The sequence below is a fragment of the Eschrichtius robustus genome, chromosome 5 (assembly GCF_028021215.1).
Source record: "Eschrichtius robustus isolate mEscRob2 chromosome 5, mEscRob2.pri, whole genome shotgun sequence".
NCBI classification, from domain to species: domain Eukaryota; kingdom Metazoa; phylum Chordata; class Mammalia; order Artiodactyla; family Eschrichtiidae; genus Eschrichtius; species Eschrichtius robustus.
In genome coordinates, this window is record NC_090828.1 from 40,543,329 (window position 1) to 40,564,094 (window position 20,766).

General features: G+C 34.8%; 1 long non-coding RNA gene and 1 pseudogene across 1 annotated transcript in view; one reads left to right on the forward strand and one right to left on the reverse strand.

The window, feature by feature from the left end:
• LOC137764810 (uncharacterized) overlaps positions 1–20,766 on the forward strand; it is a 496,427-nt gene that overhangs the window by 327,104 nt on the left and 148,557 nt on the right. The gene's annotated exons all lie outside the window — the stretch shown is intronic.
• Positions 19,611–20,736, reverse strand: LOC137764809 (zinc finger protein 148-like; annotated as a pseudogene).

Here is a 20,766-nt window from a genome sequence, read left to right on the forward strand (position 1 = left end):
TTGAACTCTTTGATGAAAGATTTACATTCTAAACTGAATTGAATTCTGGACCATCACAAAGAGCACTCTGTAATGGAATATTGCCAACAAAATATCCATATACCTTGACACAATATAGACAGCACCCCAAAAACATGATTATTACCGTTCTATAATTCTGGTATGGGGTCTTTAGGTGGCACTATAATTCCAGCAGTAAATTATTTAACATTAAAGAGTTTTACGTTAGGTCTGTGAATAAAGAATTCTGTCACTAGTTTTGCATTGATTTTTCATAATTATGCCTTATATTTATAAGGGTTATTTTTAACTTACAGAACTTTTCCTCAAATATTACTTCACATTATTTATAAACCTAAGAACAAGGCAGAACACCCATTTTATTCCCCCTGACAGATGTCAAAAATAAGTTCAGGAAAGTTAAGTAGTTTTCATAGGCCCCTTCATGCCCTATAGTATATTTTGTAAGAGGAGATGTTTTATGGTCTTCCTGGGCTGTGCTTGTGTTAATGTCATGGGTTTTCCCAGGTCTCCCTGGCTCCAATGTGATTGACACCGACTTTGGTGATGTTTAGGACCTGAAGGTATTGGACATGGTATTGGAAGATGTTTCTGTTGAGCAGAGAGCAGTGAAGGGGTCAATATGCCATGATTCTCTCAATTTCTTCATCTTTTTGTTCTTTTCAACATATCTACTCAATTCTAAACAGGATATCACACTTAAATAGATGTTAGGGTAATTAATGAATATAGGGCCTAAAATTTAGAACTACATTCTAAATAAGATTTTTCACATAATACAAAGGAAAAATACCAAATGTGATGAATCTTTCCCTTAGTGTTCCTCCAGATGAATTCTTACTTATATATCCTCAGTTTCTAAATTTAAATTTTAAATTAAATTAAATTTAATTTAATTTTAAGATGTTAGCTATCTATGAAAATGTCTTCTTCCATCCAACTTTTGAGAAAATCTAATAGCGGTGGTTAATACGGGACTCAAGTTCATCCTCACTTCCCCAGAAGGGCATTTCACTAACTCTGCCATGTCCAACCAATAATCCATATCTGGGGCTTCAGTACAAAATTCTGTAGGTAGCCCACAGAGCGCTCATCAGTGGGCTAGACACTTCCAGGTACATGCTCTTGCTTGGTTATTTCATCAGAGTACAGGCATGCGTTTGTAATTTTCTATTTCTTTAGTTCATACCTTAAGATACGCACACACACATCCCACCCCCTACCTTCCAGGTACCATCTAAACTTTCTACGAACAAGAGGACTATACTTCTAATTGCCCCTTAGCTTCTGAGGCTACCTGGCTTCCGTGGCATTAGTACTTCCTTACTAGTCAGAACATCATCCCACTTTCAAACTGTGCTTCTTAGGCCGACAAAAGATAAGATTTGGGCCCATGCTGATCTATATGCTCTTAAATACCACTTCCTTGACTGTACTGGAAGTACAGTACTGACTAAAGTTTCTTATTTCCATTTGCAAGTACTCAGATTCTTAGTATAAGGCTCTTCTCTTCCCCGGTCTAAAGAGAAGGGAAAGGAAGAAAGTACATTGTTCCAATTATAATTTGAGCTGATATATTGATTGCAAATACAAATTATAGAATAAGGAGCCAATGTCAGTTTTTTTAAGGTGTTTTCTAACTCCTCTTTTCACTCTTATATCCAGAATTATGTTTTTTCTGAGTTTATGCTATATGCTTTCTAAAATGTTGACTGCTTATGGTGAAATGCTAAAGGGAGAGCAGAGCCCTTAATCATGGAGAATTAAGAGTTGAGGGAAAGGTATGGGCTTCCCTCGTGGTGCGGTAGTTAAGAATCCTCCTGCCAATGCAAGGGACACGGGTTCGAGCCCTGGTCGGGGAAGATCCCACATGCCGTGGAGCAACTAAGCCCGCGCACCACAACTTCTGAGCCTGCGCTCTAGAGCCCGCGAGCCACACCTACTGAAGCCCGCGTGGCTAGAGCCCGTGCTCTGCAACAAGAGAAGCCACCACAATGAGAAGCCCGCGCACAGCAACGAAGAGTAGCCCCCGCTCGCCGCAACCAGAGAAAGCCCACGCACAGCAACGAAGACCCAACACAGCCAATATAAATAAATAAAATTAATTAATTTATTTAAAAAAAAAAAGAGTTGAGGGAAAGGTAGAGTCAGGTGGATGGAAATAGTGTGGCTGACTGATGTCAAGTTAAACATGATTTCACAATAACCCACTGGGTTTAAAAAGTTGCATTCGAGTAATCTCTAATTTCCTAATGCCTTGCTTTTAATTTTCTTAATGTTCTTAATGTCATATTAGGGTTACAGTTATCTTGTATTAGAAGCCCTCCAATAAGAAAAATAATGCTTTATGTGTTTTTGTGGGGTTTTTTCCCATCATAAGGTATTTAGTGGTCTTACACTGCGAGTGTCTTACCAGTCTCAGGTTAGAAGAATAAATTTGCTTATTTCCATAGTATTTCTTGGGTGACTGTAGCCCAAACAAAGCTTGTATTAACAAAGTCTAAAAACAATATCTTTAGATTTCAACATTTATCATTCTCACATATGTGTATATGTTACAAAGTGAGCAATTAATAGATATGAGTTTAATTATCACTGTAGCACCCTAAAAGAAAGAAATGTAAGCAAAGAAATAAGAACCCAAGTAAATTAACTGACTTATGAAAGAGGGAGGTGATATCCATTTTATGGTTGAGGAACCTGCCTTTCATTAAGAAGGCCGACCATTTCCATGATCTTCACTATATTTTATACATTTCTAAGATAAAAATTTACAGTGTAAGAAATTGTAGTGGAAATATTTTGTTATAAGTACAGAAGAAATAAGACAATTTATCTTTTAGAGAATTTAAACATTTGTGGACATCAGAGTTATACAGATGAACTTAATATGTTGATATGATTAAAATAGGTTGCTTTTATTATATTATCATTGAACATATATTATTTGGACAAGATGAGACATATCTACAGCATTGCATATAAATCCAGATTTCAGAGTTTTAAAAGTTTCATTATGATGAAAATTATTATTTCTTAAAAGCTGTAAAAATTATATTTGGAATTTGGGAGACAAATAACTGAAAGGTAAGTGGAAATTTACTCAAGACAATTAGATTAATGCCAAATAAGCTAGAGAAAAATTAAATGGTGTATATATTATATATAATATTAAAAATTACACACATAAATATGATATTTATATATTATTGTTTAAAATTTATTGGCAAAATTTTTAGAGTATTTCTTCTTCATTGACATTTAACTTAAACTAGTGAAGTTAAGGTCTGTTTATACTTAGTGTTAAGGAAAATGAGATTTACGTTCAGAGAGAACTAAATTTCAATCAAGGCTCTGACACTTTACAGCTAAGTATTTTTAAACAATTTCTTAATCTCTGAAAACCTTAATTTAATTACTTTAAAATGGGTTTTGTACCTAGCTTGTGGGATTGCTGTGAAGATGAAATGAAATAACACACGTAAAATGCTTAACCAGGGGCATTTTAATGGCACAATAACAATGTAATAAATGTTAGGTATTACTCTGAGCTACTATAATAGCACCTTATATCACAGATCAGTTCTTGACATATTGTAAATGAATGATAGTTGTACAGATGCATTTGCTATATTTGTTTAATGATATATATATTTTTTAATTAATTTATTTTTGGCTGCATTGGGTCTTCGTTGCTGAGCGTGGGCTTTCTTTTTAGTTGTGGCGAGTGGGGGCTACTCTTCATTGTGGTGCACAGGCCTCTCATTGAGGTGGCTTCTCTTGTTGCAGAGCATGGGCTCTAGGTGCAAGGGCTTCAGTAGCTGTGGCACATGGGCTCAGTAGTTGTGGCTCATGGGCTGTAGAGTGCAGGCTCAGTAGTTGCAGCACACGGGCTTAGTTGCTCAGCGGCATGTGGGGTCTTCCCAGACCAGGGATCGAACCTGTGTCCCCTGCATTGGCAGGTGGATTCTTAACCACTGCGCCACCAGGGAAGCCCAATGATATTTTAAAATATGTATTTTAAGAAGAGCACTTAAAAATTGCTTTGTGCTAATTTGTGGATTTGTTTCGTATCATTTATTTCATTTTATTACACATTTTATTACAATGTGCTTTTTGCAAATATTCCAAATTTCCTTTAAGATCTACAAAATGTTCTGATTGATATATATTCTGATTATGAAAAGGCAATTTTCATTGACTACATTGAAGATTAAATATGATTAATTAGTTTAAAAAATCACATTTAAGGACTTCCCTGGTGGCACTGTGGTTAAGAATCTGCCTGCCAATGCAGGGGACATGGGTTTGAGCCCTGGTCTGGGAAGGTCCCACATGCCGCAGAGCAATTAAGCCCATGCGCCACAACTTCTGAGCCTGCGTGCCACAACTACTGAAGCTTGCGCACCTAGAGCCCGTGCTCTGCAACAAGAAAAGCCACCGCAATGAGAAGCCCGCGCACCGCAACAAAGAGTAGCCCCCGCACACCGCAACTAGAGAAAGCCCGCATGCAGCAACAAAGACCCAACGTAGCCAAAATGTAAATAAATAAAAAATAAATAAATTTTTAAAAATCACATTTAACAAAAAAAATTCACTGTCAATAGTCAATAGTTACATTTTCTACCTCTTGGCTTGAGTTTAGCATTGCTAACTTTGTTACAGAAAGATTTGAGTAATTTTTTTGTAAATATTCTAGTCCAGGATTGTAAGATGCTTATTCTTTCTCTGTATCCTATCTTAACAAGGCAGTTTTGGGGACTTTTGCTAAATTTAACAAGTTTCGACTGCATGCAAATTCAACATTATGTTTATATATCAATTAAATGTTCTTGTTAAATGTTCTTGTTCTTCCAATTTTATCAGTGAGTACACGAAAAATCTCAATGTAATTCAAAAGTTTAGCTAAATTTATGACATATTTTTTCATTATGGAAGTAAGTAGTTATTTTGATGTATCTCTGGGATAAAACCAGGATCCTGTGATGTAAGAGGTAGATTTTCAGCATATCACATTCAAGAACTGAGATCACATTATCAAAACACAATGAAAGGAATGGGGGCTTCCTTGGTGGCGCAGTGGTTGAGAATCTGCCTGCCAATGCAGGGGACACGGGTTCGAGCCCTGGTCTGGGAAGATCCCACATGCCGCGGGGCAACTAGGCCCGTGAGCCACAACTACTGAGCCTGCGCCGTCTGGAGCCTGTGCTCCGCAACAAGAGAGGCCGCGCGCGATAGTGAGAGGCCCGTGCACCGCGATGAAGAGTGACCCCAGCTCGCCGCAACTGGAGAAAGCCCTCGCACAGAAACGGAGACCCAACACAGCCAAAAATAAATAAATAAATAAATAATTTAAAAAAAAAAGAAAGGAATGGTATTGGAGTCTCTTGTGGTTGTTATATTAGAAAACAAACTGCTTAAAAAGTTATACTGGTTACAGTTAAGGGACATATATGGAAGAAATTTTGAGAATCACCTCCATTACCATTTTCTGTAAAGGTTAACGTACCTAAAAGGGTCATAGAGAGAAAAGATCTGAGGAGACTTGTCGTTGTAATTCCCTCAGGAAGTTTGGTGACTATGGAGCATTTAAAGTTGGAGGGGCACTTTTGCTAGGATATAAACTGTCACTCTGTCCATTTAAATCTTCTATATCAAGAACAAATTTTAAATCCCTTCTCCCATGTGAGTCTTGGGTTGAATGCTCTCACCCACATGAAAGCCCCTTTTTCAAACCTCTGCAGTACTTACAAGACATGTATAGTTTCTTTCCCCTACAGCTCAGGAGCTGAGTGCTCTGGCCTGTCTCCATAAATCAGGGCTCCTAATCCCACTAGCATCCTTTTTTGAGCGACTGGGAAGAACAACCAGAGAAATTTCCTGTTTCCTGTTGTGATTTCCAGGGAAAATCCTTTAGCTGTCTAATTTGGTTGAGGCTATTCTAGCATGTATTTCTGGACTCATTCCCTTATTTTTGTTCAGCACCTGCATGGACAATCCTCCCTTCTAACCTGTACAGATATTAGACTTTAGAGTTTTCCCAATCCCTAGTTTTTTTCTGCTTCTTCCTCTCCCAGGGATTTTATGGTTTCTGCTTTTAGACTCTGAACAAAATTGAGCTGATGATCCACTTCCTCTCTCACCGCCCCCCTACCCCACCCCACCCCTGAAAATGGACAGCCATAGTATAAGGATTCCCCCACTGAGTCTTCTTTCCATTTAAGTTCCTTCAGCAACTGATTTTCCTTCTCCTACAACCAAACTACCAATCCAACTAACCAAACAAACAAAACATATTAGGCATGGCGTTTCACTGCTTCCTTCCCATTGAAAACATATTCATTCAAATAATAATTTATATGTGTTGCTATCCTGTTCAGTTTTTAAATTTCTTGAAGATAAAAAACAAACTGTATACTTACGTACTTTCTTTGTTGGCTCTTAAATATTTGTGGAAAGAAAAAAATAAATGTAAGAAAGTCAGTGTTTTTTGTTTGGGTTTTTTATGACAACACAAAGCCTTTGTAGACTGAAGTACAAAAGCTATATAAAAACTGAAGCTCCTACTGTATAGCACAGGGAACTATAGTCAATGTCCTGGGATAAACTATAATGGAAAAGAGTATAAAAAAGAATATATATATATGTATAACTGAGTGACTTTGCTGTACAGCAGAAATTAACACAACATTGTAAATCAACTATACTTCAGTATAAAAAAAAAACTGAAGGAATGAGAGTAAACAATAGATGAGGTCTGTATCCTTAAAAGTTATAGAGTTCTGCTTGAACTGTGAATCTGGAAGAATATGTAAACACACTATGCTTTGAGGAACTTAACTAAATTAAAGGCTATTATATTGTGTAAGATATGATGAGAGAATTTCATAGAAGACATTCTCAATCTTTATTTCAAGTAAAATATTTTCCTTCTAGTTTTAACATCACACTCCACATAACTTTTCTTGAACTGTATAACTTTCAGTACTATTGAAGAAAGCAAAATTCTCTTTTAATCATGATCATATTTCTTCCCTCTGTACCTTAGAGGAGGTAAGCTTTTTTATGTAAAAACATGTCCAGATCCTCAAAATGTTCTTTGTGCCTCTGATTTCTTAATTTCTAAAGTGCTCTTTACAAACTAAAAGACACTCTGTTACTTAGCAATAACATAGATGCTAACCATAACAAGAAGTAGTTGAGAGCTGAAAAAGCATTCTGGGTAATGGCATAAAAATTAACATGTTAAAACATTTATTTTTACTTACATACTGATTAAGGCTTGTAGTATCAGTGATACTCTTCCTCATTAAATCAAGACTGCTAACAAAATGACAACTTGAAAAGAAAAAGAAAAAATACTAACAGTGTTCGATTGGCATGCTTTCTTATACATCACCAGTTCATTGCCAAGGAGGAGTAATAAAAACTTTACCGTTTGTGCTGGCAGAGTAAAAAACTTGATTTATATACAATTAAACAAATTCCAGTTTAAAGTAAGTATATCGGCAAGTTACATATTTACATGACTATTATTTTTTGTGACATGAGTAGAAAAAAAAAAGAAAAAATCTGTGTTTATATCTGATGCTCTAGCAGCATCTGCTCTTACTGCTGCTGCTATGTTTATAGAATCTCCTTCTGATATCTATTCAGTCCTGGGCATTTTTTTGATTTTGAGGAAAATATGTATTTGGCTTCTCCCCATTCCTACCCCATATGATGCCTGAATAAATTGTATTTGAAGTTATTTATTTTTATTTAAGCACTAACTTTTAGTAAACACCATTCCTTATAAAAATAATTTCTCTTTTATGAAAAGAGATTTAATTAAACTTTACTGGTCATGTTTAGTTGATACTTGTATTTTATTTATGGTTCTTTCTCAAGAACTTTTATATATTAAAATATCATCTATAATACATATAGCTTGATTTTGGTATCATTTGTTCCATATTCTTGGAAGTTCTTGGAGGGTAATGATGATTATGGAGACTATGTTTAACCTACTTGAAATGCATTTCAAGGTCAAGGACTAAATACCATCCCCCAATAGATATAGACTCTAATTGTACTTATTAAAAAAAAAACAAAAAAAAACCCTAATGAAACTCTCAGTTCCAGCCAGGGTTTTAACAACTCTCTTTTTTCACTTCCATGCGTGTTTATTTTTCAATCTTTAGTAGCTATCTCTCTACACATTTGGTAGCTATTTCTCTACCTTGCCTGCCTTTAAGCACTACTTAGATCTCACCTTCTTTGTGAAGCTTTTCCTGATCAACCCTATTCATCTTCAGTCAATTCATTCACTTAAGCATTTCATTAGTACTTATGCATATGATTTAATAAGACCATTGAATAATTACCTCCATGTGTCTTGCACATATTTATTGGACTTTGTCTTGTGATTTGTTTTGTCGGTTTCATTAGAAGTATGAATTTTCATAAGTTGTACCATGACCAGTTAGAGAATGGAGTGGTTACCTTGATTCAACTCCCAAATCTTCTACCTACTGACCTATGACTCATTTTCTCTGAATAGGACGATAGTTAGTATCTTTGATGTTGTCATTATATTTTATTAAAATATTAAGCTTGAGTTAGAGAATCCTATATTGAATACAGCATAAGTGTTTCATAAACTCTGACTTAAGTAGCTTATCTACATTGTCATGAAGAGGAAATTCTAAAGACAAATAATTTATAACTATTTTAAAATGTTTTATAATACTTAATTGCTTAATCATTTACTTTTTTTATTGGAGTATAGTTGCTTTACAATGTTGCGTTAGTTTCTGTTGTACAGCAAAGTGAATCAGCTATATGTATGCATATATCCCCTCCCTCTTGGACCTCCCTCCCACGCCCCCATCCCACCCATCTAGGTCATCACAGAGCACTGAGCTGAGCTCCGTGTGCTATACCGCAGGTTCCCACTTTGCTTTTAATCACTAATTAGTCAATTTATTAACGCAACTGATTTTAAAAGAGGACGTAGCTTAAAACTCATTCTTTCTCCTCATTTACATTAAGTTAACTATTAGTTAACCTGTACTCAGAGCTTTAATCAGGAACTTCTGTGTGGGGTACAGTATATCTTTTCAACACTAGCTCTTGAACCCAAGTGTATTAATATCCTAGTCAGTGTAGTGTCAAGTCATAATTTTATAAAGTGTGAAGATGAAGAGTAGACGGTCAAAATATCAATTCAATTTAATATGATAATTATTAATTAAACACCCTTCATCTGTAAGACCCTGAGAGAGATTCACAGGTAGTCAAGGAATGTCCCCGTCTCTGAAAAGTATGTAACATAATGAGGGAGGCAAACACATAAATAACCATAATGCCTCAGTAATAGACATATAAATAATCTGCCCAGGCTCATGCTCTCTGCTGAATATGTTGAAACTAGGAATAATTTTCAGTGTCTGGAGTTGGCTCAAGCTCATATTCAGTGTTTAAGTCTCCCATTTTTTTAAGCTTTTCTGTTATACGCATTTTATTCTTTATACTTTATAGATGTGGCAATGGTAACATATCCAGCCTGTGTTGAATAAAGTACACTGGGACAGGAGTTATAATAAGTGATTTATGTTTATTATTACTACTTACAAAACAAACCTGCAAAATAGGTATCATTATCTCTATTATTATTTTACAGAGGAGGATACGGAGACTCCGAAAAGTTAAGTGACTGATGACTTACTTAAAGCCTCAAAGCTCTCAGATAGGGAGGTTTCAATTGTACCTGTATACCTCTAAGGCTTATGCAAAGCATGCTATGTGACAAAGGGTCTCTATTAAAACATGGGGTATGAGGCAACATGTTGTAAGGGGAAATCAGTTTGTAGTCATCCAGTTTTGTGTTCAAGTTTATAGTTTGCCTATTACTAATTGCACAGTTCACCTAATTTCTTTGAATCTTGTTTTCATAATCTGTAAAATGGGGTTAACTGGAAGAAGCAAGTTGATTAATGTTCCTGGAACTAGATGAAAGGAAAGATGTATAAAAGAATCTACAGTGTTTGGGGAATTTTAAATTGCTTTGTATGGCTAAAGGATAAAACATATAAAAGGGCATTCTTTCCACTAAGTACAACTAAACCCCCTGGATATTATATATAAATCATACTTAAGGAAACATTGAAAGGTGTAGAGAAGAAGGAAGACTGGCTAGGAACATTAGGACCCAAAAAATGTTATACTGGAAAGTTCCTTGAGTTTTTTTTTTGCCTCATATGTCTCTGATTTAGAGCTGAGGAAGCCAGCAATCCAGAAATAGCCATGAGAACCCCAACTACGACTGCTTTTTCAGCCAAAAGTTCTGACCAAAAAGATAAATCTCTTAGACAATAACTGTCCTACTCCAGCCAAACACTACAGAAAAAAATATGGCCACACTCCCACCCATGCTGGCAAAGACCAAGTGGGCAACTTAGATTTCTACCCTCTAAAGTCTGTAATAAAGATCTCCAACACCACTACTGGGCTGGTCTTAAAGAGACCAATGAGGGTGCCTGAATTTCCACTGTGACCCAGCAGTAATGAGTAACTCTTCTCCTTCCCTACTAGGCTGATATCAGAGGAGGTCTCGTACAGAGTCAGAACTTTCATCATCACTAGTGGAAATGAGGCTACCCCACTGAGACCACATAGGGAGCCCAAACTCCAACTTCCACCCAGCAATAATGAATATTTCTACTCCCAAAGTGTCAGAGGCTGAGAGAAGAATCTGAACTTCCACACGTCTGGTTGTAACAAGGCAGTGTCACCCCTCCTTCTGCTGGAGCATTTTTAGATAAAGCCAGCTGAACATTTAAATATTATCCAGAATCTCCAAACATAATATGAACATGTCTTCATTTCAGTTGAACATCATTCGTCATACCAAGAACCAGGAAGATCTCAGACTGAATGAAAAAAGGAAATCAGTGGATGTTAACACAAGATAACAGAGATATAACCCAATGTATTAAAAGGAAAAAGAGGAAAAAAAATCACATGTTCACATCAATTGATGAAAAAAAGTGGCAAAATTCAAAATCAATTCTTGATGAAACCCTCAGTAAAAGAGAAATAGAAGGGAACTTCCTCAGTTTATAAAGAATATCTACAAAGAAAAAAGAAAAAAAAACCCTACAGCAAACATTATACTTAATGGTTAAAGACCATTAATATTTTCACCCTAATATCAAGAATAAGCCACATATTTCTTTCTTTCTTTTTATTGAAGAACAAACCATGTATTTCTGTTCTCACTAATCTTATTCAGTATTTTACTGGAAGTTCTAGATAGTACAGCAAGCCAAAAGGAAATAAAGGGCATACAAGATCAGAAATGAAGAAAATTATCCTTATTTGGAGATGATATGATTGTCTTAAAAAAATCCCAAAGAATCTGCCAAAAAGAAATCCTTCTTGAGCTAATAAGCAAGTACAGCAGGATCACTGGATATAAGATAAACATACAAAAATCAATTATTTTTTTATACGAGTAATGAGCTCATGGACACAGTCATTAAAAATAAAGTATCATTTAAAATTGCAGAAAAATGAAATAGGCTTAAATTTAACAAAACATGTATGAGATTTGTATGTTGAAAACTACACAAGGTGATGAAAGAAATCAAAGAAGTTCTAAAGAAATGAATAGAGATATACTATGTTTATAGATTGAAAGATAATAATAAAGACGGCAACTCTCCCCAAACTGACATATAGGTTCAACCAATTCCTTTTGTAATAACTAATTTTATGTGTCAACTTGACTGACCATGGAGTGCCCAGATACTTGGTCAAACATTATTCTGGGTGTGTTTCTGATGGTGTTTCTGGATGAGATTAAGATTGGATTAGGAGACTGAGTAAAGGAGATTGTTCTTCCAATGTGGGTGGACTTCATCAAATCCATTGAAGGCCTGAATAGAACAAGGAGGCTGGTAAGAAATAATACACATTCTCTCTCTTTCTTTCTTTGCCTGTCTGTGAGCTGGAACACTGGTTTTCTCCTGCCTTTGGACTTGAACTTTGACTGGACCTTGCACCATCAGCTTTTCTGGGTTTTCAGCTTGCTAACTGCAGATCTTGTGACTTCTTGTCTCTACAATCTCATGAACCAGTCCCCTACAACACACACACACACACAGTTGGTCAGTTTTTCTGGAGAACACATATCAAAATATAGACAATAATATTCTAAAATTTATATGAAAAATAAAAGGAACTACAATAGTTAAAATAATTTCAAAAAGGAAGAATAAAGTGGGAGGAATAAATCTTCTATTTTCAAGACGTATTATATAGCTACAGTAATCAAAACTGTGTTGTACTGGAGAAGAGATAGATACAAAAATCAGTGGAACAGAATAGAAAATCTAGAATTAGACTCATACAAATATACCCGACTGACTATTGACAAAGGTCAAAGTCAATTCGAAGGAGGAAAAATAGCCTTTTCAATAAATGATGCTGAAGCAATTGGGCATCAATAGACAGAAAAATAAATTTCAATCTAAGTCCCAAACCCTAGACAAAAATTAACTCAAAATGGAACACAGACTTAAATGTAAAATGTAAAATCATAAAATTTTAGAAAAAAATATTATAGGAGAAAATCTTCAGGATCTAGGGCTAAACTTAAAACTAAAGGCCAAGATCCATAAAAGGAGAAAAATGATGAATTGACTTCACCAAGATTAAAAACTTTTGTTCTATGAAAGACCCCATTAAGAATATGAAAAGGCAAATTACAGACTGGGAGAAAATATTTACAATCCTTATATGTGACAAAGAACTGGTATCTAGAAAATATTTTAAAAGTCTCGAAATGCAACAGTAAAAAAAGGAAAAAAATCCAATTACTACATGGGCAAGTGACATAAGGAGAGACTTCACTGAAGAAGGTATATAAATGTCAAGTAAGCAAAAGAAAAGATGTTCAACATCGTTAGCCATTAGGGAAACTAAAATTAAAAATGCAATGGTATGTTACTATACACCTATCCAAATGACTAAAGTAGAAAACAGTGACAACACCAAATTATGGTGATATTGCAGAGGAACTGGATCACTCATCCATTGTTAGTGGGAATATAAAATGGTAGAGCCACTCTGGAAGTTATGTTGGCAGTTTCTTAAATAAATTACGCATACAACTAACATACAACCCTGCCACCGTGCTCCTAGGCATTTATCTTAGAGAGATGAAGACTCGTGTTCACACAAGAACCTGTACATGAATGTTTATAGCAACTTTATTTGCAGTAGCCAAAAATTTAAAATAATCTGGATGCCTTTCAATGGGTGAATGTTAAATCAACTGTAGTACATCCCTACCATGGAATCCTACTCATCAATAAAAGGGAGCACTTTATACATGCAACAACATAGATGAATCTCCCAAGAATTATGCTGAGTGCAAAAAGTAAATTCCAAAAGGTTACATATTGTATGATTCCATTTATACAACATTTTTGAAATGACAGCATTACAGGAGTGGATAACAGAACAGTGGTTGCAAGGGTTAAGGAGGTAATGGGAATAGGAGGGACAATGCTGGGCTGTAAAAAGGCAACATGAGAGATGCTTGTGTCAGTGGAAATATTCTGTATCTCGAGTCTATCACTCTCAATATCTTAGTTGTGATATTTTTTTTGAAAGATACTACCATTGTGGAAAACTGGACAAAGAGTAGAGGTGATCTCTTTGTACTGTTTCTTATAGCTGCATGTGAACCTGCAGGTATCTCAAAATAAAAACCTTCATTAAAAAACATAAGGTAGAGAATTACAGTAGATAAAACTGGAAATGCACACAGAGCCAGATTATGAACCATTTTAATGCAGTACCTGAAGATGTCTAGACTTTGGACTTGTCTTATAGGTGAGGAGGAATCATCAAAATATTCTAAATATGGAGCATTTATAATTTGGAAATGTATTACTTTTTTCTGTAGTAATGCTATACAGGAATAATGTAGTAATTTTTAGGAAATTATTGTTTCAGTTTAGTTGGAAGAAATAAAATATCAATAGGAATAGAAAGATGTTTTTCAGAAGTAGCAGTGTCAAAATATTTAGACTGACTGGAAGCATAATTGGTGGGGAAGAGTGCTGAGAATGTAAAATCAAACCTGACTTTATAATTTCTAGCCCGAGTGGCTGGATGAATAGTAAAACCACTAACTGAAATAGACAAAGCAGGCAGAGCAGCAGACTTGTGAAGGAAGGCATGAGCGATGAAGGTAATAGAGATTTGATGATAGATTTTAATTTGAGGTATGCTAAATTTAAGGTGTTTGTGGAATATCCAAATGAGATTTATGGGGAAATATGAGTCTGGAATTCTGGGAAGACATTTAATCTATAAAGGTCTTTGGTAGGCATTGACATATAGGTATGAATTGAAACCATGGAGTGGAAGAGAAAACCTCAAGAAATAAGGGAAATTTAGATGTAAGTAACATTCAAAGAATAGCAAAAGAAAGGGGAGCCAACAAAAGAAAGTAATGAAAATTATCAGAGATGTAGAAGGACAGTCAAAACAGTGCAGTTTCCTGGAAGCCAAAGAAGGTATTGTTCAAGAAGATAATAATCAGTAAAACTATATTCTGCTTACAGCTTTCAAAACTTACCATTAAATTTGCAAGTAGGAGATAATTTATGAACTTTTGAGTGTAATTCGAATTTAGTGGTATGAATGAAAACCATATTACATTTGCAATGAAAGCAAAGAGTCGGAAATAAGCAAAAAGAGGAAAAAGAGCAGGACGTATATTTGTTAGAGGTGGAAGCAGGAAATAGGAAAGAATGGGAGTACAGTGGTAGGAGAGAAGATATAAGATAATTTAACTGATTTAAAGATATAAGAGAGGAATTCCTTAGAGAAAGCAGAGAAAGGATTGGGGGCTAGGATGATCATAAATCTCCCAGAATATTTATGAAACACACCCATTATAGCCATGAGCTTTAAAATGACTTTTTTTTTTTTTTTTTGTAGTAGATTTGAATATAAAAGCAATAGGCTTACAAGGCATGGCAGGCTGTTGATGAGAGTTTTCATTGAAACTGGCAGGCACATTGGGAACCAGCTGTTGGTTGTAGGTAGATCATTTTAAAGTAGTTAAAAAATATAAGGGATAATGCTAAGCTTTTGTACTTCAGACCATGAGAATTCCCCAAGTATTTTATCCAAGAAAATTACACGTCTTTCAGATGTAGAATTACCAACTGCCATGCAGTTTTTCTTTGTGATGTATTTTGTCAGTGAATTAAAGAAAGCAATGTGAATTGTGCAATTGGTTATTGTAATGATAATTCAATATGTAAAAGATGATAAAGGGAAGTCCTGATATCTTACTGCATATTTCACTTATGTAGTAAATAGTGAGTTGGTTCAAACCTCTGTTGCTATAACTTCTACGTATTATTCTTATAAACCCCAATACTTATGGGACATTATATAGGGGTAAAAGTCACTTGGGCCACTGTACAGCTATCTGAAGATCCTTTCAGGACCCCAGTGAAATCCCACACTTTTGCAGGTGTCTCCAGGTGTCTTCACTTCCGAGGAAGCTTTTTTGCGTTCCTTCCCACCAGAGACTTCCCTTCCAGAATTCCAGTGACAGCCGTTTGTATATTATATGTACTTTCACATTAAGAGTGTTGGGCTCTCATAATGCTTGAGTTCACAGTCTGCTTTCACTACTTAAGGTGTATGATTTGGGGCACGTCACTGAATCTCTCTGTGCCTCAGATTTGGAATGGCTCCTAAGACATAGAGAGATGTTTTGCGACTTAAATTAGGAAAGCCTCAGATAACATTTTTAAAGCAATTAAAGTGCTGTCTGCCATACAGGAAGGACTTCTTAAATGATAGTCATTTTCTAGTTGTACATTCATTCTTCTTACTCTAAAGACAATGTTTTCTAATATCTTAACTGGATACCAAGTAAGTGATTTCAAAAAGTGAAGTATCTCAAAGCATAAAAATGTAGTGTTCAAATATTTTCTAAGTAGGTGAAATGAAAAAATATAAACTCTTACAATCCTTTGCCAAGAGATCTAATTAATCTTTCAGTAAGAGAAGAAGGTAAATTGTCAGCTGGAATTTTTATTGCCTTGAACATTTTTCCTTAAATTACATGGAATAACTACAGATAACTGGATAACTGGAATGCTATCACTTCTCCTTTCCCACATTTTTAAAATTTGAAAATATGGAATTATTTAAAGTTCCTTAGCTTATAAATGATTTTTTGAGCCAACCAAATCTTAAAACAAGGATTCCAGACCATTTCGTATGCTTTAAAGGCTCACACAGAATATCCCTACGGTACTTTGCAACAGGAAGACAGAATTTCTAGTGTCAGGAATGACAGAATGCTCTTTGGACTGGGAAACCCTGTGGGTCATTTCATTTTCATTTGGTAGTGAAGCAGAAAAATCAACATGTTGTGTGTCAGAGTACAATGAGAAGTACTCCTTGGCAGTTTGATTTTTAGCCATTGGTGAGGGGGGAAATATCGAAAGCAGGCTGTCAAGGTGTAACTCCACATAGGTTAAGTCTGGTTTAAACTAGGCAGGTAGTCTGCATTTTGATATTACCAGAAATAGAAAGGACCCTTTAGCTTGAACCAAATGCTGTAGGGAATTATAGTTCCTATGAAATCTGCTGCTCTGATGATTGATAGTCAAATCTGAAAATGAAATGTCTTAAAGTCTTCCTTTTGAACATTTCTACCTTGCTTGAACTTTATAAAGATAGGAAAAGGAAACAGGTGAAGGGAAAAGAATAGCCATGTTGGAATTTCACACTGAAGTAGAGAAGAATTTTTCAATTAAAAAGATAATCTAATAGTAATACACCAATTTTAAAATTTAATAGGTTGACACTTTTTTGATCTGTGAATAGTGTTTTTCATTTATATTTTACTAAATGAGAGGATAATCAGGACAATTTACATAGATTTTTCAATGATAAATTCAAACAGCTTATCATTTGTACTATTTTATATTTTTTATTTATATTTTTGCAGATTGGAATTGTTCATTAAAAAATGATTCATGCTAATTGTAAATAAAATAATTCACAGTGGAAAATGTTATAAAGGTAAATAAAAGTATTTATCCATCATTGCCACCAATCCCACTCCCCAGCACTAACCACAGTAAATATTTGGTATGTATAATTTAATAAACAAACATTAAATACATACAAACATGTGTACATATACACATAAGCAGAAAATCAGACTTTGTGTTGGCAAAAATGGTATCAATCTGTACAGACTGTTACGTGAATTGCTGTTTAAGACTTAAAAGTGCATTCTTTGCTAACATGTGAAACTACATAATTGCATTGGAGAGTATTCCATTAACTAAACAATAATTTTTAAATATCTTTACATTTTTTTTACAACTTTTCTAGGGTAGGGGAACTATTATAAATAATGCTGTAACGAACATGATGGTTGCTTATCTTTTACATAAGATAAATCTCTAACATTGGAATTGTTGAAACAAAAGGCAGCATACTTAAATATTTATAGATAGTGCAAAATTAACTTACAAAGCAATTGGGCTAGGTTACTTTCTCACCAGTTTTTTGTTAGGTTCTTATGGTATTGATTGCTCTCTCTAACCACTGTAGTTTTATAGGTTAATGTTTTTGTTGTTATATTAATTTGATTTTATTTAATTATAAATGATAGTAACATTCTTTCACATGTTTTCATTTTTTCTTTGTATATTGTTCATAACCTTTGCCTACTTTTTTTTTTGAAATGGTCTTTTTCTTATTTAGTTAAGATGCATGTGTGAAAAAAAACTTTTTTTCTTTATATGTTAAGAGTAGTGAACTATTCTTTATAAAAGAGATTATTAATATCTTTATGACGTATCATTTGTCAACTAACTTTGATCACAGTATATTTTGCTATACAGATGTCTCTGCCATACACAAATCCATCATTTTGTTCTATTTTGACTTTTTAATTTTTCTGTTGTACGTAAAAGTCATCTCCATTCTTACTATATTTAAATGACTTTTTAAAAAGATACCTGTCATCTTTCAGATACCCCAAAATGAAGTCCTTTTCAGAATTCTATGTTCCACAGATGTATTTATTTTTGTACCATAACTATATAATCCTTATATCCATAGCGTTGTGTGTGTGTGTGTACATACATTGAGACATACATATGTCTGTATATGCAAAATAGGTATGGATAACCACTTCCCATTTTTTTCTTATTAAAAAAAATTTTGGCTATTTTTGTACATTTATATTTCTGGTTATAATTAGTTAGTTAATTTCTGCCCAAAGTTGCACTATCTTGAATTTATCACGTAATTTTATATCAATCAGTATATTCACAATATTCAGTATATTCATATAAAAATGACATACAAAATCATTTTATGGACATTTATACATTGCTGTTAAACTTTGTAGTTATTTTTAGTAAATATTTTTGGCCTTTTGGTAAGGTCACTATTATTGTATAATAATTTTATTTCTGTGTGCTTATTCCAGAAATTATCAGTTGATTCATAAAGATTTTCTAATTAGATAACATACTGTCTTTAAATAATCAATGTGTTTCTTTTTTCCCAAAATATATGTATATTTTTTTCCTTTAATCCATTGGCTACAATCCTTAACACAATGTTAAAAAATAATGATTATTGCATATATCCTTCCTCATTCCTGACTTCAAAGGAAGTTCTTCTAGTATGTTAAAATGAATCATGTGGATTTCTGGCAGATACATTTTATCATGTTAAAGAAGTTTTTTTTTCTTGGCTAGAACTAGGGTCTCTAAGTTCACACCATACTCAACTATTTATGTGTATGAGACTTTGGGCAAGTTATCTAAATTTCTTGTGCCTCAATTTCCTCTTCTGTAAATGGAATAGCAAGTGTATTTATTACACCAGATCGTGGTGAGATTAATTGAATCGATAAATGTAAAGTTAGAACGTTACCTGCTTCACAGTAGATACTCAATATATGTTCTTTTTCCTTAGACTATCAGATTTTTATTACTTTTTTCTCAAAAAAAAAAAAAAACCATGTCAGTATAATGCAAAATGAAAATCAATGGCCTATGGCATATCATTCTTTTTAAAAGGTGGTTTCCTTTTTTCCCCCTATAAGACATACTAATTCATTTAAGCCATAATCTCTTGACATTTTAACTTTTAAATTCACTCTGTCTATAAAGTATACTCAGATTCCCTGCTGACGTGCCATGACTATGCTGAAAAACTTAGAAACAGTATGAGTAAATTTCACACAATTACTAATCTCCTAAGAATGTACAGTGTTATCAGTTAGGAAACAGTTGTGCGAAAGTCTTTCTTTTTTCCTTTTAAGTTTGGTGTAGGTGGAATAGCAAGTTTCTGATCTAAAACAAATAATGCATTGCTTCTATAAAGGTGACAACATGTAAGGCAGTTCAAAGAATGCTGACTAACCAAACAAAATGCAGTTATTGGATTATCTTGCTATTCATATCAGCTTAACTTGTTTTAACGCATTGCTCTTAAATCCGTACAGCACTCCATTTTACAGGGTAACCCCACTCTTGATTAATCTGTTCTAAAGTGCCAGTATTATTTACACATTTTTTTTAGCCAAAAGTCTGGCCAGTTGTGGCATCAGGTGAGGATGTCATCCCAGCTCTATTATCATTTACATTCACCAAGGGAAGTTCTGGAAGTTCAGCACTTGTCCCTGGTCCCCGAAGGTTCACCTGTCCATTGGCTGTGCTAAACTGAGGAGCTATTCCAGCTCTGGATCCGTGATATGGAGCACGGAAAAGAGCTCATTTGATAAGCTTGGTGGACAGGCTGAGCCTCAGCTTTCTTCTGAGAAGTCACTTGATCCAAAAAGTCCTGTGTTGATGTGGCAGAAGCATGGTTTGTCTCATCACCTGTAAACAGTATTCACACTGGTAAGGTTTTTCTCCACTATGAGTTCTCTCATGCCTTTCCATATGACATTTTTGAATGAATCTCATACCACATTCATCACAGCGAAATGGTTTTTCACCAGTATGAATCTTCTCATGTCTCTGTAGCAGGTACTTCTGTATGAAACACATGTCACATTGAAATGGTTTTTCACCTGTATGAATGAAGACATATCTCTGTAAGTGATAGTTCATTCTAAAGGCAGCATTGCAGCGCTCACAAACGTGAGATTTAGGGGGTTTCCAACCAAGTGATCCATCTTCATTTATTGTAAGGATTTTTGCAGGAGAACGTTGTTTCCATTTCTTCTTTTTCTGTAAGTCTACTGGCTCTCTGATTTGTTTTTTGTCTCTCATCAGTTGCTCAGATACATCAGTAAAAGTAATTTCCTGCTTTACACTTATAGGGACATTAAGTGCATACTGTAGTCCTTGAGGGAGTCTTTCATGTGTTTCCATCTGCTCTTCATCATTTTTCACTGTCTCCTCATGGACCATGAGTTCGTCATGAGATATCATATCCTGTTGTCTCATTTCACTTTCTTGTTAACACTTCATCTGCAGCAAGGATCTCCTGGTGAGGCATACTCCAATCTTGAAGCACTGACTCCTGCAGCTCTCCAGACACGGTAGACTGGCCAGACACTCCACCCATTACAACCATTGCCCTGGAAGACTGCATTTCATCCATGCTGCCACATTTAAATAATCCTTCCAGTTTGTCGTCAGTGTTCATGCTTAAGTATAACTGCCTGAGACTAATGTA